The sequence below is a fragment of the Stenella coeruleoalba genome (genome assembly GCF_951394435.1).
Source record: "Stenella coeruleoalba genome assembly, chromosome: 4".
Taxonomy (NCBI): domain Eukaryota; kingdom Metazoa; phylum Chordata; class Mammalia; order Artiodactyla; family Delphinidae; genus Stenella; species Stenella coeruleoalba.
In genome coordinates this window covers 127,480,405-127,507,933 of record NC_137149.1, presented here as the reverse complement: position 1 = coordinate 127,507,933, position 27,529 = coordinate 127,480,405, and the positions used below count along the sequence as shown (strand labels likewise).

At 39.1% G+C, this 27,529-nt stretch overlaps 1 protein-coding gene across 2 annotated transcripts in view; it reads right to left on the bottom strand.

The window, feature by feature from the left end:
* INPP4B (inositol polyphosphate-4-phosphatase type II B) overlaps positions 1-27,529 on the bottom strand; it is a 717,808-nt gene that overhangs the window by 563,371 nt on the left and 126,908 nt on the right. For both annotated transcript variants that reach the window (XM_079920302.1, XM_079920301.1), the window contains one exon: positions 21,915-21,977. The gene's annotated coding sequence lies outside the window, so the exon portion shown is untranslated. The remainder of the gene's footprint in view (positions 1-21,914; positions 21,978-27,529) is intronic.

The window sequence follows — 27,529 nt, the reverse complement described above, 5'->3', positions numbered from 1 at the left end:
CTGTGAATGATACGGATATTTACTAAGATGTTCCAAACAGTGTGGAATGTTGTAGGACTCTCCATATATATGACCCAGGTCCCACATTTCTCATCCCTGCCAGGCTCGGGGAACACCCACCCTGCCAGGATGACATTGTCCTTGTCCCCGTACCAATCTGTGCCCTGCCCTCCCCTTCTTTATTTGTTTTCCTCTCCACCCAGTTCTTCCTGCACCATCCTATGGAACCGCTGTCCCAGTGTGGCACACCTGACTAAGCTTCACTCTGTGCCTCTTTGCCTCACAGAAACACAACTCCAGCCTGACTGCACATCTGCCCTATTCATTCTCCCAGGACCCACAGTCCATGGATGGACACCTAAGCTGCACTCAGCCGTCTCTTACAGGCACCTGTCTTTTCCAGGCCATCATTTTTCCTTATGTTACAGTATTATAGTTTAGATAATTTTGCCTTCAGTACATTTTCCTAATTCATTTTATCACCCAAATAAGCTGTGTAATCAATACTAAGTCATGCTCTTTAGTAAATAACTGAAGGTCATTTCTTTATCATGTATCTCACAACTGCTGTAGGCAATATACTTTATTTTCTTTATGAATATTGAAATAAGAGCAAGATTCTAACAGGAAACACTACAGGACTATATACACGGCCCTAAATATACCACGATGTTTCTTGACTCCATGACTTTGTATATGTTATTTTCTTTTTCTGGGATGTTCTCCCGTAACATTTTTATCTGGCCAATATTACTCCTCCAAGAGTCCCCTCTTTTCTGGTACATGTCCTGAGCCATCTCAGGAAGCCAACGGTCGTCTTTTGTGTCACTGCTGCACTCTGTATATACACTAATGGAAAAAAAAAATCTCTCACAGCAATTAATTTACATGTTTATTTGGTATATACTCTACTGAGAAGAAGAACTAGTACTTCAAGTGAAGGTCCCAGTACATTGGCAGACAATAAATATTTGTGAAGTAAGTGAAATTTTCTCAAATTGTAATCTCTTACTCAAAAAATATGTTGAATTGCTTTCAATAGGCACGGCCAAGCTGCCCATGATAATCTATTTGGTTAGGTTTAAACCAAGAAATTATGATTCCTTCGAAAGACTTACCCACACTCTGTTTCAAGGCCATTTTGGAAGAAAAAGGCCACAAAATATTTGAAGAGCTAGTGATATTTCTCTATTCAGTAGTATCAAGTCTCAAGATCTGTGATACTGAACTTCTTAAAGGAGTAGCCCTAGCTGATGGTATAGCGCGGGACACAATACAGTTCACATTAGAGCATTAAAAAACCTCAAGGTTGTTAGAGATAAACGTTTGTGAGTAAACAAATTCAGCTTCACATTAACACATATGTTCACATACGGCTGAGTAGTTCTTTAGAAAATAATATTTATCTGCCTCCTTTCCTGTAGAGTCATGTTCACAAGTAAGTACTAAGTTCTGATTTCACGCAATTTTAAAAGTCAAATAAACTTTCTTTATCTTGCAAAATAGAAAGGAAAGTAGGAGGGGAGGAAGGAAGGAGGGAGGGACAAAGAGAGAGAGAGAGAGAATGAGAAAGGGAAAGAAAGAAAGAAAGAGAGGGAGGAAGGGAGTGAGGGAGGGAGGGAGGAAGAAAGAAAGATGGGAACTACCATCTGCATGACAAAGTGAATTGACATTTATACATTTAATAATCTTTTCCACCATGCACTATCTTGTATATAGCTTTGGAGGTTTAGCAAGAAAGTGAGTGACATGTTTAGCTATATTTTGCTGGTAAGAGATCTGGTCACCATCAGCACCATGCCTTTTCAGGTCAGCATCCAGTTCTTAATATCCTTTTAAGACACAACAGGGCATCTTTTATTGATCCATTAATATATGACTCAGGTGTGCTGCAAAGCACAAAGACACTGCCTAAGAGCTTGAGCTAGCAAAGTGCCCTGCAAGCAGGGTAAAGGATGATCTCTGGAGGGTCTTGGCCTAAATGCAACACGGAGAAAAACGTTTCAAAGGTCATTTTTGTTCTTTTACACTAGAGAAAATATTCACCATATAAAACAAATAATATAAGAGGTGCGGTCAGGAAAAGACATACAAGGAGAGAAAGACATATTTTGAAAAAATCGCAAAGTCTTCTAATTTTGACTTCCCACTCCCCAACTTCTATAGTGGTTTTATCTGCTATCTCCTGCCTTCTGCAACAGCTCCCCACAGGGGACCTGGCTCCTTCAAAATTTCCTTCCCTTAAAAAGACTAGGTTGGGGCTTACTGCGCTCTTGATTTAGTGTAAATTTAACATTGAAACAATCTTGAAAGAAACTCGGCTCCCCTGCAGAGAACTGCTGGAAAATTAGCAAAAAGGACCAGAGAAGGCATTGTAAATCGTCACCTCCCACCCCTCCAACAGCCTCGCCTTCAACTTCATTAAAAAAGCCAATGTAGACCTTTAAAAGGGCTCCCAATACTGACTTTTCTATCTCAGTGAAGAGTGAAATTGACCTCTTTGTAAAGCACAGCAAGGGGGAGAAATTAGTTTGGAGGGCCCCCAGCACCTGCCCCCTCACCCACCTCCAGAGACCAAGAATCACAGGTCCAGGGCCTTTTCCCTGGCATCTGTTTTTAGAAAAGCATCCTCAGAAGCTGTTTACAGCCAACAACTGGTCTCTTATTTCCACCGCTGTTTCAAGTTCTGAATATAATTCTCAGTTATCATAAAGCCTACGATTCAGTCTGTGAGGACCAGCTGACCTGCGGGACTTGATGGGACGAAGAACTCGGCAGGAACCATCAGTTTAAATCCATCACCGCGAGACTATGATGCTCTAAGCGCATCTCAGCCCTCCAATGTGTCTCATTTCCTTCTCATCTTAACATTATCTTCAGCTGTAACTGTCACCACATTTTCTAGTAAACTCTAAAAGCCCCATGAAAAAACTCAGAGGGGAATGACAGCCCTTTTGACATCAAGACTTGCATGTGATTTAGAAGCATTTTGAAACAAAGAAAAAGAGGAGTGGGCCCAAAATGCTTACAAGGGCAGGCATTTTGCTGTTGTTTTTTGTTAATTTTACTTTCCAGGATCCATATCATAATACAACATATGTCACAAGATCCATGTTCGGAAAACAGATGCTACTAGAAAAATGTCTCCTGATTAATATTGTAATACTCAGGTTGAACATTTAATAAGGTCAAACCATGATATACATTTATTAGAATCAGGAAGAGGTAGGAAACCACTAAAGAAAATGTCAGAGCAGGTACCACATGTCTCAAAATCATTAATAAGGTCATACCTACTTATCCATCAACAATCCAGACTTAGAAACACAATCTCAGCATCCTAGTTATCCTGACCCGGACAGCCTCAATTTATCTTCTGACTACTGAGTACTCTGCTTGCCTTCTCTCTTCTCTATACTTCCTCAGTCTAACTCAGGAGAGGGAGAAGGTGGGGTGGACACATCTCAATGACAAAAATCCCTAAACTACTTACCCTGGGTTTCAAAAACCCCTTTGTTTATGCCTTCCCTTTGAGAAACTAAGTGGAGCTCCAAGTTAAGAAATGTAGGGGAGAACCAGAAGGCTTGAGTTTCACATCTGACTCTGCCACTGAGTATCAGTAAATGAATAAATAATTTAGACTGCTGCATGGCCTTACACACAGGAAAGGGGTGCTCTGTTCATCACCTAGTCTGGTCAGGAGTACCTGTTTATTGGTAAATCTCTCACGTGTTTTATTGACATGAATCAATCCCCAGAGCTCAGTCATCAGGGTTGGTAACCGGACCTTAAAAACCATTAATCCACTGAGGTGCAACCACCTTAGCCTGACTAGGCTGAGGTTAACTAAGTAAGCCTGCCTTTACTACTTTTTTCAAAAACAAATCCCATAGGTTTAAAGCAGGGATTCCACACTCATATGCCTATGGGGCCAGAGAAGCATCCTAAGTGAGCGGCATGGATAAATGCACATCGTGTAATAGTGGGGGGGTGGGGGGGTGGGGGGATGGCAGAGACACTGAATGAAAGGAGAATGCGGGCCTTTAGGAAACGGAGTAGACATTGCTCAGCTCCAGTGAATTATCCCCAGATCTTCTAGCTGGTTTTTTTTTTTTTACACCTGAAAAACTAAAACTTGCAAGTGAAGCTACTCATTTAAAACTCTGACTTATTAAAATAATGGGGAACAAACAAATCTATGGGTCCTATCCAGCTTCTGTGAATTATCAATTCATGATCTTGGCTCTAAACCAATGGGAAAGAAGATACAGAGTTTGAGAGTGCAGACAGGTCTGCACTGATCCATCACATCCATCAATGTCCTGACCTTGGATCAGCTCCTTCTACCCAAGGACAACTCTAAAACCTCAATGTTATCCTCAAGCACCCTCCTAACACAGAGCCTCTCACTCTCAACAGAAGATCTTGATTCCTAATTCATAAAGAAAATCAGACATTAGGAAACAACTGCCTCATCTTCCCATTCTCAATCTACACACTTAACTAACATTGAAACCATCCAAACTCAGAGGAGAGGTGATCCTTCTCCTCTTTAAGTGGAATCCTCCCAGCATTGCCCCTAATACCTCACCTCCGTTAATTATCCTCTTCTCTCAAAGGTCTTCAACTTCATCCTTCTGCTCAACTTAGCAACAATTTCATCTTTGCGGGGGACAAAGCTCCTTTGACTGCCTACTGCCTTCTCCCCTTATTTCCTTTAAATTAAAGCTCATTTTTCATACTGTTCGATGACCTTTTCTATTAGCATAGATTTATAGAACCGGAAGCAACCATTATTTTTATTGACATATGCTAAGTTTTCTGACTCCCCAAAAATATATTACTTAATGCCATCTATTTATCTGATAAATATTTATTCTCCTAGTTAAATACAAAGCACTGCTCACAAATGGCTCATTCCAAATCCCAACTGAGTTCAAAGCTCCTCAACACAGTTGACTCACTCTGCCATGGGTCATGGATCTCCCGCTTACATGTCATAAAGACAGAATAAAATCAAAGTAGGGAAATGGGCCCAAATTGTTTAGTTGACAGGAAACACTTACCTATGAGCACAGCCAATGTCTTTACTATACGCTGAGTCTTAATGATATTAAAATAAGTTTGGATTAGCTATTCTATTGATATTCAGTTTGTGACTATAGATGGAAGTATAAAAATTCCATATGTATAAAAGAGATTGTGTTTCTGAAAGTTTCAACACAAAAGCCAAAATATGAGACAGACAGGCATGTAGGTAATGTGGGAAATGGTTCTAATGGGTAATCTTTTATCTTGATTATGATCATGTTTTCCAAATCATGAGTTAGACGCTAGAGTGGGCTATAAAATCAATTTAGTAGATTGCGGCAAGCATTTTTTAAAAGAAATTACATAGAAGAGGATAGAAAATGGAGTGCATGGCACATAAAAAAAGTAGTATTTATGCCATGAAAACTATGCAGATTGGTATGTGTGTACATGTGCAGTGGACCACAATATAAAATATATTTCTTACTGTGGATTGGGGAGATATATATACAAGCACTGGTCATAAATGAGTAACCTATATTCTCTGTCTACACCTTTCCACTTCCTGATCTCAATCTGTTGTTTCTGCTCTAGCAAATCCACTAAAATTGCTCTTGATAATGTCACTGACAACCTTCTACTTGTCAGATTTGAGGGACCACCTTCAGACACAGTCATAGTTGAATTCTCTGCAGTGCTGCACATTGCTCATACCTCCTTCTTACTTGTGTTGCCTTTGGTTCTGTGACATCACTTTCTAATGATTCTCCTGCTATCTCCCTGGTGTATCTCTCTAGATTTTGTTCCCTGGTTCCCCTCCCTCAGTCTTCTCCAGAAATCCTGGTATTTCTGAAGAACAGAGCATGGGCCTCAGAGATGCCACACACACTAAGATTGAACTTTACCTATGCCACTTATCACCTCCAATACTACCTCCCTAGCCCCATCCACCACCGTCTCTCGCCTGGATTATTGCAGTAGCCTAATGACTCATCTCCCCTTGTGTCTATTCTCAAAGGGTAGCCAGAGTGATCCTGGTAAGAAGAATGTCAGATCAACTCATTCCTTTGATCAGAACCACTCACTGGCTCCATGACCTCCTTCGGGTCTTTGCTCAAATAGCATCTTCCTCGTGAGAATTTCCAAGCCTCTCTCTTTAAATATGTCATTCTAATGCCATTACAAGATGCCCTGTCCCTCTCTCCTGCTTTATTTTTCTCCATAGCCCTTGTCTTAAATACAGTACAATTATTTATTTTGCTTACTGTCTGTCTCCTCTTACTGAGACATAAGATACAGCAGAGCAAGGATTTCTGGCTATTTTGTAGACTACTATATCCCCCGCATCAAGAGTTAGTGGCCCATAGTAGGAGGCCATTAAATTTTACTGAAAGAGGAATGACTATCATCAATCATGTATTCTTCTTTTGGTGGTGGTAGGCCTGAGTACACATGGCCTTGTAACTCTCCTACACTAGTCTATGTGCTATTATATGTGTAATATGATTTTTAATAGGGCTTTTAGCTATTAAGCAAAACATAAGGGACCCTTATAGGAAATTGTCTGAAATTCATAACCAGGGCTTAATCTTGTGTTAGCAGTGTTCCTGATGGCTGACCCTACAAGATGCAGCTATCTTCACATTGGCCTGGTTGTACAGATAATACAAGTGTCCTAGAGATGCTACTCGGGGGTCCCTCCTTTTTAATCTACTTCATCATACAATCAATTCTGTTGGCCTAACGGGTGGTAAAGATCATTCAATTCCTTTCCTTTATTTTCCTGACAGTAGCCCATAATTGTGTAATGAGAGGAGAAAAATATTAGTAACTTATTTTCCCCTGAATTCCAACCAAATCACAACCTTAGATTTTTTTGTTTATTTACTACTATAGCATTTTAAGAAACATTTGCTCCTGTAAAAACACTAACTAACCCATTAAGAACTTTCCCCTATTAATAAATAAGTACTTTTTCCCTCCATTAGGGAGACAAAAAAAAAGTCAATTTAATCAACTTATTCTTCTCTCTACTCCCCTAATTTATCTCCATTTAATTTTCACAAGCTCACAATAACTCACTTAGGCATTACTATTATCCCCGTCAATAAATGAGAAATTGAGGCATAAGAGACTAGAAGGCTTATTCAGGATCACTCAGATGTCAGGTAGAAGTGCTATGATTTGACTCTGGAGCCTAAGGCATGGAAGGAGATGTGGATGACAAGATAGAGGAGATTATCTTGAGAAATGCGATTGATTGGGGTAAGGGTAAGAGCAACTCCTACATGGCTAGGGTGACCAGGTAAATAATGGTTCTTCCAATGATCTATAGGAAAAAGAGGTTTAGCGTACAAGTTTATAAGATCAATTTTGGATGTAAGTATGAGGTGCCTGTGGGAATGAATTCTGAAGCTCAGAATGGTGCCCTGGGCTGGAGATATAAATGTGGAGCTTAAAAGTAGTTAGGTAGAATCCAAAATCCTAGAGGGCAATACGTTCACCCACAAAGAGTTCCCTACATTTGGCAAATAGAAAAAAAAGAAAAAAAAAAACTGGTTATCTACGAAAGAGGAGTTTTAATGGAATGAGAGATTGAATGAAAGATTGTTACAGGTCAAAGAGTGAATGGTTAGTGAGAAAGCAGAAATGGTGATAGTGATCTACTCTTCTGAGAAATGGTTATTTGCACAGAAGAAGGAAGTGATTGAACACTATCTGGAAGTCACAGGAGCTATTAAAAGTTTCTTTGCTGGGCTTCCCTGGTGGCGCAGTGGTGGAGGGTCCGCCTGCCAATGCGGGGGACACGGGTTCGTGCCCCGGTCCGGGAAGATCCCACATGCCGCAGAGTGGCTGGGCCCGTGAGCCATGGCCGCTGGGCCTGCGCGTCTGGAGCCTGTGCTCCGCAACGGGAGAAGCCACAGCGGTGAGAGGCCCGCGTACCGCAAAAAAAAAAAAAAAAGTTTCTTTGCTAATCATCTACTTGTGACGCCTTCTAAAATTGACCTTCCTAGAAACATAGCTCTGAAAGTCTCACGTCCCAGGAAAGACCTTCCTGGAGATGGTTAGCCATCTTCTGACTTCCCAGGAACCCTCCTGAAACAGCCCTCCTTAGAAAACATTCCATGTTATGGCCTCTCCCACACCATCAGGGTCCTAAGGTCCTGCTCATTGAGGAAAGTTAATCTGTATTGGATGGATGCTAATGGCTACAGTGTTATTAGGTAACTTTTGTGTTATAAAGCAAGCCCTCTTGGGAATTCATGTTTTATTTTAAAGCAACATTTCACAAAGTTTGCTTTCTTGAAACCTAGCCTCTGGATGCAGTGAGTATTACATTAAAAAATACTAAAGTAGGAAAGGTTCCACGGTCAACGAATTTTAGGAAATGCTGGGTTAAACAGAGTTAAACAGGTTTCTTTACAGCAGGATTTTCAGAGACTAATATTCTAATGTGCGTCATAAAACTACAGGAGGGAGATATAAAATTCAGCATTTTCCAAAATTACCTGATTATAAGACTTTTTAAAAGTGTTATCACATGGATCAGAAATTTAAGAAGATGCCTTCCCATAGGGCCAATGCTAGTGGAGGTTATTTCAGGCAATGTGACTGACTAATCACAGATCAAAATCAACACCGTTTTGGTTTTTTTTTTTTGCGGTACGCGGGCCTCTCACTGATGTGCCCTCTCCCGCCGCGGAGCACAGGCTCCGGACGCGCAGGCCCAGCGGCCATGGCCCACGGGCCCAGCCGCTCCGCGGCATGTGGGATCCTCCCAGACCGGGGCAGGAACCCGCGTCCCCTGCATCGGCAGGCGGACTCCCAACCACTGCGCCACCAGGGAAGCCCTCAACACCATTTTAATTGTACCCAGTACCATCCCATGTTTGCTTCAGTTCACCCCACTTTTAGCACTCTCTTCACATGATGACATTAATTCGGGCACAGTCCCTTTTATAATGGGGATGGACCCTTGCTTGAAGGTTTAAATATTTGCTTTCCCTTTTGATGAACTAAATTCTATGGACTCCATAATAAAACTGGGATTAGGGCATATAGTACATTTCATTTCACAGCCCTGTGTGACTGACTACACGTGAAATAAATCTGGTGAATTAACTTGTTGATCGTTGATATTATTTCCCTGCCTTCGTTTTTTCTTTTCTTTTATAGCTTGTAAGCTCAGTTGTTACCAGGAAAATCAATAAACAAGCTTTCAAGAAAATTTACACCTAGGGAGAAGAAAGGCCCTTTTGCCTGGAAGTTATTCTTTTTCTTTTCTAAGGGAGTAATATCCACTCCACAGCCAGAGTTCACTTTCAAGTCAACAGAAGCCCAGTGTGCTCATGAGGACTCTCTGCTGGGAGAATGGGGCCCCCAAGTATTTTCAGAGGGACAGCATTTGTAACGGGGATAACGTCTGTGAATTGAATTTTTCTGAAAGTCAGGCAGGACTAAAGAAAGGGAACTAATGTAGCCAAGAAAATAAACCATTATCCACATGTCCAGGGCCTAGAAAAGAATGCAGGAAAGGCTACAAAAGACAGCCTTTTCATGTGAATGTAAATGAAACATAACTCTATTAACTAGAGCAGAGATTCTCATCTCTGTCCTCTCCTGGAGCTCATACCTAGGAGACAGAGACCACATCCTTTAGAGTTCTGCTCTGGGTCAAAAGATTTTTGTCACTGCATGCCAGTGTTTAAAGGAGCTAGCCTTGGACCACATGTGGCAAATTAGAGCAGCACCATTCAAAAGAACATCGTAAGATGGTGGAAATGTTCTACAACTTTGCACTGTTCAGTATGATGGCCAGTAGTTACATATAAATGTTGAGCACTTGAAATGTAGCTAGGGTCGTTAAAGAACTGAATTGCCAATTTTATTTAACTTTAATGAATTCAAATATAAATAAGCTCATATGCCTCGTGGCCACCATATTTAACAGCATAGGGCTAGAAAATGGAAGTGTGAATTCATCAAGTCAGGATTCCCAGCCTTTTAATAGGGGCATAGAGCAATATGCATATCCCAACCCATGTTCCCCAACCATTTCCATCCCTGCAAAGCTACATCACAAAGCCAGTGGGGGTCAGGGGAGGAGTGCGGAACAAGCGTTGAAAAAAAATGTCCACAACTACTTGGCAAATTGAAGTAAGTTTAAGTAAAGGCACGGGTCAAAGTGGAATGGCAGTCACTGGGTGGGAGCAGGGTCTGACATATGTTTAGTAAATAAAGGGAGTCCTGAAGAGGAGCTACAGGGTAAGAATGTAATGACAGTGTTGCAGTTGTCTATGGCTGCGTAACAAATTACCCCAAAATTTAGTCACTTAAATCTATGACATTTGTTTTGCTCATGAATCTGCAACAACTTGGGCAGGACCCATGGAGGGAAGAGTGCATCTCTGTCCCACTCATCATCACCTGAGTTGTCCCAAGGCTGGGAGCTGGGATCATCTGGACTTGTTTACTTGGATGATGCTGGCCTTTGGCTCTTAGGCTATCAGCCAAAACACCTTACAAATGGCTATTCCATGAGGTGTGTCTCACAACATGGTGACTGGGCTCCGAGGGAAAGTGTCTAGAAAGAAAGAAAGTCAGGAGGATTCTGTAAACTCTTTATGACCTCACTTTGAAAGTCCCATAGCATCACTTTGGCAGTACTGCTCTGCTCATTAGAACAGACATGAATCCACTCAGGTTCAAAAGAAGGGAGAATAGTCTTCACTTCTTGGTGTGGAGTGCCAAGGAGGTTCAGGAGGAACACGTGGATTAGAAATATTGCTGTAGCCATTTGCAAAATAATCCATCACTGTTAGATAACATAGTTCAGGCTTCCCATGATAGAAACCTTAGTCAAACCAAACTAATAACAAAATAGAAATTGATTGTTTTAAGAAACCAGTAAGCTTAAAGTTTCAAGTATGGCTGGATCCAGTGGCTCAAATGATACAATTGCAACTTTCTCATACTTGTTCATTCATTCTATGTTTCTTGTCTCTTTCTTGTGTCTGTCTGTCTGTTGGTCTCTCTCTCTTTCCCCACCCCCAACTGTCCCATTATCCTCTCCAACTGGCAGAACAAAAGATTACTGGCAACTCTAAGTCAATATCCTGATAATTTTTGATCCTAAAGGAAGAATCTTTCTCTTGTATAACAAGTTCATGGAAGAAGAGTGATTAATTTTGTTCAGGTCAGAAACCCACCCCCTGTCCAGTCACTGGGTCCTGGGAAATAACGTTCCATAATAGGTCAGGTGAAGGTCCCCAGTCCACCCTAGCCATAAGTTATTTAACCTCAACGCATTTCAGTTTTCTCAAGTGTAGAATAAAGATTCTGGTAAATTGACTGTAAAAATGACCCTAAGTCTCTACTCTTCTGTATCCAACCAATTGCAGTGTGACTTTGTAACTCCTTTCATCCAATGGCAGTCTATTTTCCCATCCCTTTATTCGAAGCTAGACTTGAGATTTGCTTGGCCAACAGAATGTGGTCGAAATGGCCCTGGGCTAGTTCTGACTCTAGCATTTCTGCTCTTTTTCTTTCCGAGCTCTGATACCACCATGAGGACAAGCTCAGTTTAACTGTTGGGGGAACAGAGATTCCACAGAGCAAAGCCAAATCAGCCTAGTTGTCCCAGCCAAAATCACAGACACATGAGAGAATTCAGCCCAGATCAGCAAGACAAGCCCACAGCTGACTTTCCAGCTGCCTGCAGAGACATGAGCAAAGCCACTAAGACCAGGGTAAACCACCCATATAATCTGCACACCTGTGCCAATGAGTTTTGCTCACTGGGTGTTTGTTCCACAGTATTAATGACAAAACTGAAACAGATACAGTAGGCCCTAATGCTTGGTACTGTGTTTAGAACAGTGTCTGGCATCAAATAAGCAGTCAATAAATATTTGCTATTATTATTACCCATGACAGCACCACACAGAATGTGTTTCCCAGCTTCCTGAAGAAAATGAGATGTCTCCCACAAGTGTCGTGAGAGCCAATACAGAACACTGATCTATCAAGTTTTTTGCAATTTTAATAAATTAGTAAGAAAAGTATCAAAAGCTAAGCATATTCTAATAATGGAAAGTAAGATATTTATTGCCAATGTAGTAAAAGTACATGATCTCCAAAGCCCTTCACATGTCCTGTACAAACATCTAATATCTGACCTATGCACAGCTAACATATCACCAATATCACCAATTAGATCAAATATCAAACTTCTCCTAGGAAAAAACAGACAGTAACATTTTTATCACATGATTAACTGTCGTTAATGATATTTATATTGCGTCAAAAGTTGGGACAAGAGTAATTTTATCTGCCCTAGTATTTTCAGACATAATAGTTTTATGTCTGATGCTATTTTCAACTGCAGACTTTAAAGGAATACATGCATTGGTTCCAAGAAAACATGATTATCCACCTTACCTTTACAAAAACTGGAGAAGCACATGACTGAGGTTCAACTCCCTGATCACTGTATGCATATGGTGTGTGTGTGGGGAGCTGGGGTTTGCTTCACGGCTACTCTTCTCTGTCTACCCTCTCTCTCTCTCTCTCAGATAAGGCATTCACCCACTTAAACAGCTTCGGGAAAATTCCATTAGTTTCCAAACTCACGCTGTAACTTCTCTTTTGAACTCAACTCCACATTTCCATTTCTGTTTGACTTTTGTATTTGGATGTTCTGCCACCTCCTCATCCTCAAAAAATGTGAATTCATTGCCTCTCTGGTCATCACCCAGCAAACACGTGTATGGTGTTATGTGATCACACAAGGGAAAGAAATCTCCTAATTCAGTTCCTTACACATCACAAAAGCAGGCTGAGTGATAACTCTCACCAATCCTGTTATGACTCCTGTTCTCCAGTTGTGTCTTCATACCCTGGGTATGGCTGTGGCAAGTAGTATTAGCCTACTTTTTTTTTTTTTTTTTTTTTTTGCGGTACACGGGCCTCTCACTGTTGTGGCTTCTCCCATTGCGGAGCACAGGCTCCGGACGCACAGGATCAGCGGCCATGGCTCACGGGCGCAGCCGCTCTGCGGCATGTGGGATCTTCCCGGACTGGGGCACGAATCCGTGTCCCCTGCATCGGCAGGCGGACTCTCCACCACTGCACCACCAGGGAAGCCCTATCCTACTTTATTGAAGAGGAAAATAATACACCCAGTTGTATAGATAGTTGTATAGATAGTTCAAAAGAACATCATAAGATGGTGGAAATGTTCTACAACTTTGCACTGTTCAGTATGATGGCCAGTAGTTACATATAAATGCTGAGCACTTGAAATGTAGCTAGTGTCGTTAAAGAACTGAATTGCCAATTTTATTTAACTTTAATGAATTCAAATATAAATAAGCTCATATGCCTCGTGGCCACCATATTTAACAGCATAGGGCTAGAAAATGGAAGTGTGAATTCATCAAGTCAGGATTCCCAGCCTTTTAATAGGGGCATAGAGCAATATGCATATCCCAACCCATGTTCCCCAACCATTTCCATCCCTGCAAAGCTACATCACAAAGCCAGTGGGGGTCAGGGGAGGAGTGCGGAACAAGCGTTGAAAAAAAATGTCCACAACTACTTGGCAAATTGAAGTAAGTTTAAGTAAAGGCACGGGTCAAAGTGGAATGGCAGTCACTGGGTGGGAGCAGGGTCTGACATATGTTTAGTAAATAAAGGGAGTCCTGAAGAGGAGCTACAGGGTAAGAATGTAATGACAGTGTTGCAGTTGTCTATGGCTGCATAACAAATTACCCCAAAATTTAGTCACTTAAATCTATGACATTTGTTTTGCTCATGAATCAAAAGCTAAGCATATTCTAATATGGCCCTGGGCTAGTTCTGACTCTTGGGGAAAATCCAGCAGATTATTCTGAATCTTCCTGGTAATGTGACACATATAAAAGTATTGGTGGGTGGGCAGGTAGAGCTGCAAATACACACCGAGGAGATTAATAATCACTGTATGAAGAAGGATAAGAGTTGAGGCTAAATTTTATGGAAGTCAATTTTGATACTGACTTGATAGAATTAATAGTAGCTAACATATATTAAGCACTTACTATGTGCCAGTAACTATTACAAGTTAATATTAATATGCTAAGTTAATATTAACATTAACTCAATTATTTATGTATTTTTCTTGAACAGTTTTGTACAATAAACCAATATGAGATCCCCTGGGTTAAACAGCCTGCATTAGGTCAGGAGCAATAAGCTAATAAATCAGCAATCTGGAATTTGAATGCAGACCATCTGGCTCCTGAGAAGTGTCCCTACCACACTCTGCTTTCTGAAATGAAGAATAAGAAGTTGGGGAGGGGAGAAAAAAGTAACAGCAAATGCAAAGTCAACAAGGTAGAAATAAGTCAGTCATACACAGGCATGGGACTCAACCAGTTTGTACGGGCTACGAAGCCACAGCTGGGTGAGGAATTGGGTGGAAATGAGGTTGGGAGGATTTGAGATGCAGCAGCAGAGAAGTGGTCTTTGAACGTCAGGCTGAGCTGTTTGGACTTCTGGAACCACCCAAAGGGAACCTGACCCTCTGTCTGCTTTAACTTAATCCGTGTCAACACGCAGGCAAAAGAACAGGTTGAAGAGAAGGCATTGGTGCATATGGAAGTGGGAGTTAGTTTCTTGACGTGGAGCTAAAACACTTTGAAACTGGCAGCAACTCTCACTCAAAAGACTTCACAGGCTTCCCTGGTGGCGCAGTGGTTGAGAGTCCGCCTGCCGATGCAGGGGACATGGGTTCGTGCCCCGGTCCGGGAAGATCCCACATGCCGCGGAGCGGCTGGGCCCGTGAGCCATGGCCGCTGAGCCTGCGCATCCGGAGCCTGTGCTCTGCAACGGGAGAGGCCACAGCAGTGAGAGGCCCGCGTACCGCAAAAAAAAAAAAAAAAAAGACTTCACATACATCTGTGTCATTGAACTATCTGCAAATGATGAAGAGAGGGACAGACTGAAGACAGATGCCCTGGTCCCATCCCAGTCCTGACCCCCTTCTGGAGGGTTAAGTTCTGGAAGCACAGGAGGGACTGTTATACTCAAGCAAGCTGTGTGCTTCCGCACCAGGTTCAATGCTGAGAGTGCCTTAACTGAACATCTGGCTAATAATGCACCTTCCATGTATTAATGGCACTCTCTGCACCTGCTCCATCTGAGGAAATTACATGGGTCAAGTAACGGCAGCATGATTTCAAATGTTTGCCTCATCACCTACAAACATAATCAAAGAATAACAACCACAGCCTTGGGGAAAATCTTGGTTAAGTCTTTTTCACTAGCAGTTCTAAAACAGAAAGGCAGAAAATAAGAAACTTGCTGATAATCTCGTAAACCAATAATTCTCAAATATAACAAGTTCAATGTGAAAGGAATTATTTCCTTAGCCCCCTCCCCGAACCAACTAACACAATTTTTTGAAAATCTTAAAAGTGATAAGGGTGTAACATCTACAATTAGTATATTCCTTGGTAAAACTGGTTTCAGGAAAGGAAATGTTTCCACAATTCTCTTTTCCAACTTTTGCTAAGGTATTTTTTTAAATGCATTGAAAGCAAAATTTTTCCAGAAGAGTTGTTCCAAATGGGAACCTTTCTTCATACCTTTTTCATAACCATTTAAAAATCTGCTTGGTGCTTAGTCAACTCCTAACTAATCACCTAAGACTGAGTTTCAACTGATAACTAAAATCCAGCAGATCATTCTGAATCTTCCTGGTAATGTGAGTCAGATTTGACCAAATATTAACTGCATTATTTAAAATAACATTACTAGTATCTATTGAACATTGACCAATACTATGATTTTTTATTAATTTCTGGGGAAAAAAAGCATTTGCTATACTTTTACCTGCCATTTTAAGGACTCGACAATTACATGTATTATATGTCATGAAAAATCACATTCTTTTCGTATTTCTACACTGTTTTCTTTGTCAACTGGTGAGCAAACACCCATAATACTCTTTGGCATCTATCAAAATGTTCTGAGTATCTTGTGACAAGAGAGCACAGATCCAGGAAAGTTTAGACATTACTAAGGAAACAGTGCACAGATGTAGATGCTGAAAAATTAATACCACCCCATCTTCTGATAGGCTGTAGCTCCCAAAATGCTTCTACAGAAACAGAATGAAACAAGCCCAAAGCACAAATATTTGTGCCATCGCAGCATAAATGAATCATAAAGCATTAAAACAGAAATTTCAAGCTTTGGCATCAGGTCCAATTTCTGAGCAATTCCTCAGCCTTACACATATTCTTCATGTCATCTCATTGGTAGAGAGAATACTGGAAGTAAAAGTACCCTGTCACAAGTGAACAAAAACAAGTTGAAAAACTATTTAAATATTTTATGATGCTTGTAGTCTTCCTCTTCATATCTCAAAAAATATTTTTTTAACCTGCAGAACAGGTACTTACTATCCTCAGGTAAGATGTTCTAATGAAGTACCAATTTTATTACTAATTAAGGCCACAGGAACCCTAGGAGGCTGCTGCTGACATCTAGTGGCATAATTTTTTAAACGTTATACGCATTAAAAAGATAAATCTAGAGAGAGAAAGGGACAGACATGCATACATATGCGCCTTCAAAGTCTAGTGGACAGCGCATGTTACAAATTAGTTGCCTCTGCTCACACCACTCTGCCTCCAGTGACGTGCTTCCCCTTCCAAAGTAAGGCTACTACTGCAAAACTGAAGAAAGGAAAACCAACACATCTGCTAAAGCCTTAAAGGAACCGTTTACCCTCACAGTCCTGTGTCTTTTACTGGGAATTGCCAGTTCCCTGAAAGCTCCAATTCCCAAAAGCCCTGTCCCGACCCTAACAGTCCTAATTTTATCTCAACTTCCCAAATAACCATAGTCCGTCCCCAGTTTCCACACCTATTAGCATTTAGGTACTTTTAGGGTGCCAGCCTAAAGAGATTTGACTGTAGAGCTGAGCATATGTTATTTCAGACTGCATGTCCACAAACATACCTGCACATTCAAAATGGCCACAAAATCCCTATGCGTGAGATTCAATAATTATTGAAAACTTAAAAATAGCTCTCAGGGACTGCTTTAATGTTTCCAACTATCCACATGAATGATGAAATTGATATTGATGTGAAAAATGGTAAGGAGCATAGAGATAACTTCTACAAGCAAGTAAAAAGATTTTTTCTGTAGCCTCTATATGTCTGTATGTATGTGTGTCTAAGGGGTGCATATGTGTGTGTGTAAAACAAGAGAAAGACTCAAGTTCTACACATACCCCACTCCCCCTAAAGCACTTGTGAGTACAGTAGGTAAACACTGAATTGATGAATGAGGTGGCAAATTACAATATAACTTTTTTCCCCTATTGATTCTAATGTAAGCTATGAAATAGGTAGTGTTTTACTCTTAGGCGTCTTAGTGTCTTTGTGGAGTAGCTCAGGTTAGATTTTCCTCCCATCACATGTGCAAAGTGGTACAAAGCCAATGGGTGATCGAATTAGGCAATGTCCCTTTGGTGAAGGGAGTATACTTTTTTTTAATTAATTAATTTTTAATTAATTGGGTCTTCGTTGCAATTGGGTCTTCGTTGCTGGGCACGGGCTTTCTCTAGTTGCGGTGAGTGGGGGCTATTCTTCGATGCGATGCACGGGCTTCTCATTGCGGTGGCTTCTCTTGCAGAGCACAGGCTCCAGGCACGCAGGCCTCAGCAGTCTCGGCACACGGGCTCCAGAGCACAGGCACAACAGCTGTGGCGAATGGGCCTAGCTGCTCCGTGACATGTGGGATCCTCCTGGACCAGGGATAGAACCGTGTCCCCTGCATTGACAGGTGGACTCCCAACCACTGCACCACCAGAGAAGTCCGGGAGTGTATCTCAAGAGTTGAAAATTATTTGCCTTATAAATTAGTATATTTGAATTTAGATTTTATTCACATTGAAAAGATATGATAACAGGAGAGAAGCTTCTCAAGTTAGTCCTAATTAATACAAAACATTGCTAAATTATAATTCTCATAGTACAAAGGAATCTTCTAGCCTTTTTAAATATTCCTTCGGTGGAAATCTTAGAGATGCAAGGACCTCATTCCTTCGAAGTCTATTTCACTCACAAGTGGGAGTAAAAGTAGAAGACAGAAGGATCTTCCTTACAGTCTCACTGAAGGAAAAAAAGTCCCATGTCTGTGTGTGTATCTTTACACATAATAAAGTTCTGTATGTACATATACATACATATTTAAACACACACACACAAAAGAGCTACTACAGAGCAATATACGCGAATCAGTGACAGTGTGACAGATAGTATATCTAGGTTACTTTACGGACTGAATATGGGTTAAGGAAGAGAAATAGTTGTAGCATGATGAGGAACTCAGAAAGCCCCCTAAAGAACAGTTTTAAGGTATGTAGGCTTTGGAACAAGGGAAAAGAAGACTGGACATTCTGAGTGGAGTTATCAGCATAAGGAAAGACAAGAATGTTTAGGGTATACAGTGTAGTAAGAGAGAAACCAATACGGTAAGAAACATATGTGGGGAGTCGATGCAAGAACTTGAACATTAGCAGGAGACAATTCTAGACAATGCTATGGCTTCTGTATGACTATTCCATCAAGACTATTCTTGGGAGTTTTCTTTAAAGTTTTAAAAAGATGGAGTATCCCACAGAATCTGATACTCAGAAGAGTAAAGTAAAGAGTACCAAGAACTTTGGCAAATGATGAAAATCATAAAAAAACAAAAAAGGCAAATTCATAAAAATGATCATAAGAACTCTTCCTCATATAAAGTCCTCTTTAAGAATTACGTTTTAATCATTTCTCAATGAAAGTGTTCAATTATTTGTTCTCTGACTTTCAGTTTAAATTCTCTTTTGGAGCATATATGCCTGATGTCATAGCCCTATTTCTGTAAAGCATTGTGTCTATCCTATGTGAATGAGTCCAAGCATCGTGACAATTACATCACCCCTTTCATCACATGTGTAGAGGTGTTTGTAACTCTCATTGTAATTCATGGTCATTAACTTATTAATCAACCTGAAAATCTGATGCTTTACTTTCCATTGTTACTTTATAGTAGTTTATAAAAAATAATATAAAATATAATTTGTAATAAGCTCTTAAAATATCAGAAGAATTTTATTCTTTAAAAAAATTTTCAATGTGTGCTACATCTACAAAATATTCTACAGCCAATAATAATAAACCACAATGAAACCAATCTCTAAACAATATATTTACACCTTATTTCTTAGTGCCCTAGAACATAAAGAACGCTGTATACTAGCCTTATAACAGTTTATTTTCAATTATCAAAAATGTATTTAGAGTACATCAAAAAACTGCCGAACCCTTAATATCCCATTTCACTTTCCTACAGGGAAGTTAAATATATATGAAAATAATACTTAATATTCCTACATAATACAAATAAATTACAAACATGAAAATTTCTTAATTGAAATTCAACTTATTTCCAGGACATATAAACCTGTGTAAAAATAGAACAGAATAATGGTCTCTATTTTTGTGCATAATCTTACTAGGTACAGAGAAGGATATTTTAACCCAACTAGGTTAAGCTGCCTCTATTTTGGGGCAACAAAATTAAGAATATTGTGACCAACAGACTTCAATAACTTTACACAGCGAAGCACTACATGAAAACTTATTTTAGACCCTTTTTGAAAAAGTCAAATGTAGAACTTCCAGGTATCTGCACACACAAAAGTTCCTGTTAACCCAAAAGATTGCTCTCTGAGCCCCATTGCCAGAGTTAATGGTACACAAAATGAGTGTGTTAGTCATTGCGTGCAACTGAGAAAGGCTGAATGGTCCCATTTGTCCAAAACTAGCACCTTCACTAATATGCCTTGAACTTCTACTATTTAAACACTGAAATTTAAATGCATATATCCCATTTAGGATAATAGAGACAGAGCATCTTTGCCTTATTAACAGGAATATTTTATAAAGTTGCAAACACCCCTATTTTAATGAGTCCAAAGGACCAACCTAAAGAGGTGATGACATGAACACCATTTCTCCCACCCCAGTTACTCTTTCACACCTCACTCCCAACCTCCACACAAAAGCCAGCATCCTAGAGTATAATCTCTTTGGGAGTGTTATCAGACCAGAGCGCTTGGACTGTCAATATACAGAACTGGTTCTTTATTGGCACATCGGGGAGAAGCAAACTTTGTTACTCCGGGTACATGATGCTGGATATTCTGCCACATTAATGGGAATTTCCCTCCTACACCGCAACTCCTTCTTTGCTACATTCAGTTCGAAGTAAGTTTATCCCTATCTTAAATAAATGAAATCAAAGCCTAACAAAATTGAATGTATTAGTATATACATACCTCTGAAAAAAGAAAAATTTCACATGAATGCATCCTGGGTGGTCTGTGCGCTCTTCATTAGCTCCATCTTACTCAGTGTGTTTCCTTCTCTGTCTTTACTGTGTCATCTTCTACTGATTCCGCCTCAGCCAGCGTTTTTCTACCATACATCTCCCTATGCTTGTATCACAGCACTCAGCTTCAACCCCTTCCACATACTGTCTAGGTATTAGTTTTCATTATAATGCCTCTCTTTAGGGAGTCACCGTTAATAGTTCTAAGCTAAAGGAAACCCTCCATTGATTTCATTAACCATTTAAAAATGCCTTATAGTTTGACTTAACATTTTAGTATAGTGGACCTACAATTGAAAATCAACATTACAGGAGAGAAGCTACTTCCTTAAGGGGTTTACGCCTCCCTTGAAGCATTAACTAAAAGCCAAAAATAAGTAGAAACACCCCAGTTTGTAATTCAACCTAACTATTTTTGCTCCACTGCAAATTAAAGTTCATAAACCAGTTTTCTGCTGATGTCCATTAAATTCAAATGCTTCCTTTGTTTCAGCACTCATTTGTTTTATAGGAATTCGACAATTTGTCAAAAATAGAACCCAGTTAGTTCCAATTAGTATGTGACCTGGTACACATTTCAACAAATCCAGTATGTGCGTTGCTATATACAAAGTGACATCATATCTTCATAGCTATATAAGCAGATAGTATTGATAGATGGGTTTAGTTCCCAACACAATTCTAACTTTTCAGAAACTTTTCTATTAAAAACTCTTTTGAGACATCACCTTTATTCATAAATCATACACACATTTTATATCTGCATCTACGCCCCACTTTGCTTTACACGTATATGTCATTAGAATATTTGCATGATTGTTCATATTCTTAGGCTAACATATATAAACAAATCACATAGCAATTGGAAAATTTAGCAACTAAATATGCAATCATTGAGTATAATCAGGTATGCTATTCAACAACTGTATGACATAATTCAATCTTTCCAAAGAAAATATATGTTTTGTGTAAGAGTGTCTTCGTCAAACTCGATGAAGTTTTTCTAGGAATTTGTACTGAACTTTTTTGTCTATTAAAAAAATAATATGTAAAGCCATCTGACTGATGCTTAAATAAGAGGAAAATTTTAATTAAAAGAATCTCATTCTCTTATTGTTTATCATTTGTAAATGTAATACACTAATTGGACCTATTTCCAAACAGAGTACAATTTTCTAGTCAAGATCCTATCCACACATTAACATAAATACAAGAGTAGTGTTGGAAAATTCATCATTAACCACAGTGCTTCAAGCTAACATATATTTTAAAATTTACTGGTCACTTCCTAAATATGATGGTCATCAAAATCATTCCTTTTACTTTTCAGATAATGATTTACTTTTTTGATGGATTATTCCATAGTTAAAACCAGTAATCAAGAAAAACCAACCAGTTGAATGTATCAGAGTTAAACAGACTAATATATATATTAAAATAAGCATTACCTTGGTCTGATTTTTCATAAAGGATAGCAGATCTCTTGCCAGGTGACACCATTTCTTTGGGTTCTGTGGGTAAAAAGAAAAGAGATTAATAAAAACAACCTTTCTTTTCACCCTTTAAATGTTTCTTAAAAACATTTATTAGTAATAAAGGTCAGAGAAGAAAATCATTTAACAAAATATTCAGCTCCGTTCAGCAGCTGCCTTGGGAACCACTTGCTTTAAATGACAAATAACTTCCCCAAAGCCCCCCTCTCCCCTGCAGCTGAAAACAAGGGTGACTGCCACAGATCCTCAGCCCTGTTTTCTTTGCTTCTCTCTCTTTTCTCACATGGCAACAAGACTAGCACTCGAGCAAGGAAAAGAATTAGCTTCAATCATTTCAAAAGATAAGATGTAATTCATGTTGGGACAGAACATTTACTTGGAATGCAACAGACTGAAATGGAATTTGCAATTATCTAAATTAGTTTCCTCCCTCCCCCAGCGAGTATGGCTTTTAAAATGTTCGTGCAAGTCTGGGTATTTTTCTATTCTGTCTTTCCACAAAAATGATAAAATGAGATATTGTGGATTGACTTAGTAAATAATTGCAGATTACCCTCCTTAGGAGCTGCAATTTTAGAGCTTTTCTATGCTGCACTGAGGAGAAAAGTACTTTATAGGAGTCAAAAGTTATGAAAATATATCTTATTCCTTCCCTTAGCATATAACCATCTTGAGGAGTGTCCCATAAAAGATTTTATTGCATCATTATCAGAATGTTCACACTGCAAGATAAGAAATTCAAGTCTAAGCCATAGCTCTCCAGGAAGGACTATCACATAGATAGGTAAGAATTTTAAATTCACCCCTTAAGAAAGTTATTTGACTGAAGAAATGTTAACAGTTAAAAGCAACGTTGATCATTTGACTGTAACAGTCATTATAAGAACAGTCATATAACTGCAATCACCAAAACCTCTTACTAGCTGTGTGAAATTAGGCAAGGAAATTAGACTCTGTAAACATTCCTTTCTCATCTGTAATATCAGAATGCTAATTCTTTCTACTTCAGAGAACTGACAGGATAAATAGGTGAGATAAATACACAGAAAGGACACAGAATTAATGAATGTTAGCCAAGATAATCATGAACATTACTATTACTATTATTATCATTGTTCTCCTTTTTTAAAAAAAATCTTGCAACCCCTTTGAAAATCACTGCCCTGATGAGCCACATGGTGGAATGATTAAAATCTTACCATACTGGTTGTTACTTGATTTGCTGATTTATTAGTCACACTCTGTGATGGCAAAGGAAATAAAGAGTTGTTTTAGGTCTTTGGGCAGGTAAGAGAAAAAGATTAAACAGCGTTTCAGGAGAATGAGTAACCTCTCACCCCACTGCGGTAGCTTCCTTTGACTTTGCTGGGGGTTTTAATTTAAATATGTCCTCCAAGAAATTGGGATACTTCAAGATTCACTTAAAGCAACTGACCCCTGTCTGCTCTTGTAAATATTCAATCCAATTCAGAAAACACCTACTGAGCTCCGATTGCAAGGAAGGGTACACCAGAGACTTTAGAGAAACCATTATAAATAGAAAGGATTCAAGAAAAACAGTTTAGTGGAAGAAAGGTTTGTAAGTAATTCATGAAAAAACCATCATTAAACAACATACAACAAGACCCGTATATATGCTATCTATAAGAAACCCACTTCACACCTAGGGACACATAACACACTGAAAGTGAGTGGATGGAAAAAGATATTCCATTCAAATGGAAATTAAAAGAAAGCTGGAGTAGCAATTCTCATATCAGAAAAAAAGACTTTAAAACAAAGACTATTACAAGAGACAAAGAAGGACACTACATAATGATCAAGGAATCAATCCAAGAAGAAGATATAACAATTGTAAATATTTATGCACCCAACATAGAAGCACTTCAATACATAAGGCAAATACTAACAGCCATAAAAGGGGAAATCAACAGTAACACAATCATAATAGGGGACATTAATACCCCACTTTCACCAATGGACAGATCATCCAAAATGAAAATAAATAAGGAAAGACAAGATTTAAATGATACATTAAACAAGATGGACTTAATTGATAATTATAGGACATTCCATCCAAAACAACAGAATACACATTCTTCTCAAGTGCCCATGGAACATTCTCTAGGATAGATCATATCCTGGGTCACAAATCAAGCCTTGATAAATTTAAGAAAATTGAAAACGTATCAAGTATCTTTTCTGACCACGACGCTATGAGACTAGATATCAATAACAGGAAAAACTCTGTAAGAAATACAAACACATGGAGGCTAAACAACACACTACTTAATAACCAAGAGATCACTGAAGAAATCAAAGAGGAAATCAAAAAATACCTAGAAACAAATGACAATGAAAAGACAACGGCCCAAAACCTATGGCATGCAGCAAAGGCAGTTCTAAGAGGGAAGTTTATAGCAATACAATCCTACCTTAAGAAACAAGAAACATCTCAAATAAACAACCTATCCTTACACCTAAAGCAATTAGAGAAAGAAGAACAAAAAAACCCCAAAGTTAGCAGAAGGAAAGAAATCATAAAGATCAGATCAGAAATAAATGAAAAAGAAATGAAGGAAACAATAGCAAAGATCAATAAAACTAAAAGCTGGTTCTCTGAGAAGATAAACAAAATTGATAAACCATTAGCCAGACTTACCAAGAAAAAAAGGGAGAAGACTCAAATCAATAGAATTAGAAATGAAAAAGGAGAAGTAACAACTAACACTGCAGAAATACAAAAGATCATGAGAGATTACTACAAGCAACTATATGCCAATAAAATGAACAACCTGGAAGAAATGGACAAATTCTTAGAAATGCACAACCTTCCAAGACTGAACCAGGAAGAAATAGAAAATATAAACAGACAAATCACAAGCACTGAAATTGAAACTGTGATTAAAAATCTTCCAACAGGGCTTCCCTGGTGGCGCAGTGGTTGAGAGTCCACCTGCCGATGCAGGGGATGCGGGTTCGTGCCCTGGTCCGGGAAGATCCCGTGTGCCGCGGAGTGGCTGGGCCCGTGAGCCATGGCTGCTGAGCCTGCATGTCCGGAGGCTGTTCTCCACGGCAGGAGAGGCCGCAGCAGTGACAGGCCCGCGTACCGCAAAAAAAAAAAAAAAAAAAAATCTTCCAACAAACAAAAGCCCAGGACCAGATGGCTTCACAGGCGAATTCTATCAAACATTTAGAGAAGAGCTAAACACCTATCCTTCTCAAACTCTTCCAAAATATAGCAGAGGGAGGAACACCCCCAAACTCATTCTACGAGGCCACCATCACTCTGATACCAAAATCAGACAAAGGTGTCACAAAGAAAGAAAAGTAAAGGCCAATATCACTGATGAACATAGATGCAAAGATCCTCAACAAACTACTAGTAAACAGAATCCAACAGCACATTAAAAGGATCATACACTATGATCAAGTGGGGTTTATCCCAGGAATGCAAGGATTCTTCAATGTATGCCAATCAATCAACATGATACACCATATTAACAAATTGAAGGAGAAAAACCATATGATCAACTCAATAGATGCAGAGAAAGCTTTCAACAAAATTCAACACCCATTTATGATAAAAACCCTCCAGAAAGTAGGCATAGAGGTTACTTTCTTCCACATAATAAAGGCCATATATGACAAACTCACAGCCAACATCATCCTCAACGGTGAAAAACTGAAACCATTTCCACTGAGATCAGGAAGAAGACAAGGTTGCCCACTCTCACCACTATTATTCAACATAGTTTTGGAAATTTTAGCCACAGCAATCAGAGAAGAAAAAGAAATAAAAGAAATCCAAATCCGAAGAGAAGAATTAAAGCTGTCACTGTTTGCAGATGACATGATACACTACACAGAGGATCCTAAAGAGGCTACCAGAAAACTACTAGAGCTAATCAATGAGTTTGGTAAAGTAGCAGGATACAAAATTAATGCACAGAAATGTCTTGCATTCCCATACACTAATGATGAAAAATCTGAAAGGGAAATTAAGAAAACACTCCCATTTACCATTGCAACAAAAAGAATAAAATAGCTAGGAATAAACCTACGTAAGGAGACAGAAGACCTGTATGCGTAAAATTATAAGACACTGATGAAAGAAATTAAACATGATACAAATAGATGGAGAGATATACCATGTTCTTGGATTAGAAGAATCAACATTGTGAAAATGATTCTACTACCGAAAGCAATCTACAGATTCAATGCAATCCCTATCAAACTACCAACAGCATTTTTCACAGAACTAGAACAAAAAATTTCACTATTTGTATGGAAACAGAAAAGACCCCGAATAGCCAAAGCAATCTTCAGAAAGAAAAACGGAGCTGGTGGAATCAGGCTCCCTGACTTCAGTCTATACTACAAAGCTACAGTAATCAAGACAATATGGTACTGGCACAAAAACAGAAATATAGGTCAATGGAACAGGATAGAAAGCCCAGAGATAAACCTACACACATATGGTCACCTTATCTTTGATAAAGGAGGCAAGAATATACAGTGGAGAAAAGAAAGCCTCTTCAATAAGTGGTGATGGGAAAACTGGAGCTACATGTAAAATAATGAAATTAGAACACTCCCTAATACCATACACAAAAATAAACTCAATATGGATTAAAGACCTAAATGTAAGGCCAGACACCATCAAACTCATAGAGGAAAACATAGGCAGAACACTCTATGACATAAATCACAGCAAGATCCTTTTTGACCCACCTCCTAGAGACATGGAAATAAAAACAAAAATAAACAAATGGGACCTAATGAAACTTAAAAGCTTTTGCACAGCAAAGGAAACCACAAACAAGATGAAAAGACAACCCTCAGAATGGGGGAAAATATTTGCAAATGAAGGAACTGACAAAGGATTAATCTCCAAAACATACAAGCAACTCATGCAGCTCAATACCAAAAAAACAAACAACCCAATCCAAAGATGGGCAGAAGACATAAATAGACATTTCTCCAAAGAAGATACATAGATTGCCAACAAACACATGAAAGAATGCACAACGTCATTAATCATTAGAGAAATGCAAATCAAAACTACAACGAGATATCATCTCACACCACTCAGAATGGCCATCATCAAAATATGTACAAACAATAAATGCTGGAGAGGGTGTGGAGAAAAGGGAACCCTCTTGCACTGTTGGTGGGAATGTAAATTGATACAGCCACTATGGAGAACAGTATGGAGCTTCCTTAAAAATCTAAAAATAGAACTACCATACAACCCAGCAATCCCACTACTGGGCATATACTCTGAGAAAACCATAATTCAAAAAGAGTTATGTACCCAAATGTTCATTGCAGCTCTATTTACAATAGTCAGGACATGGAAGCAACCTAAGTGTCCATCAACAGATAGATGGATAAAGAAGATGTGGCACATATATATAATGGAATATTACTCAGCCATAAAAAGGAATGAAACTGAGTTATTTGTAGTGAGGTGGATGGACATAGAGACTGTCATACAGAGTGAAGTAAGTCAGAAAAAGAAAAACAAATACCATATGCTAACACATATATATGGAATCTAAAAAAAA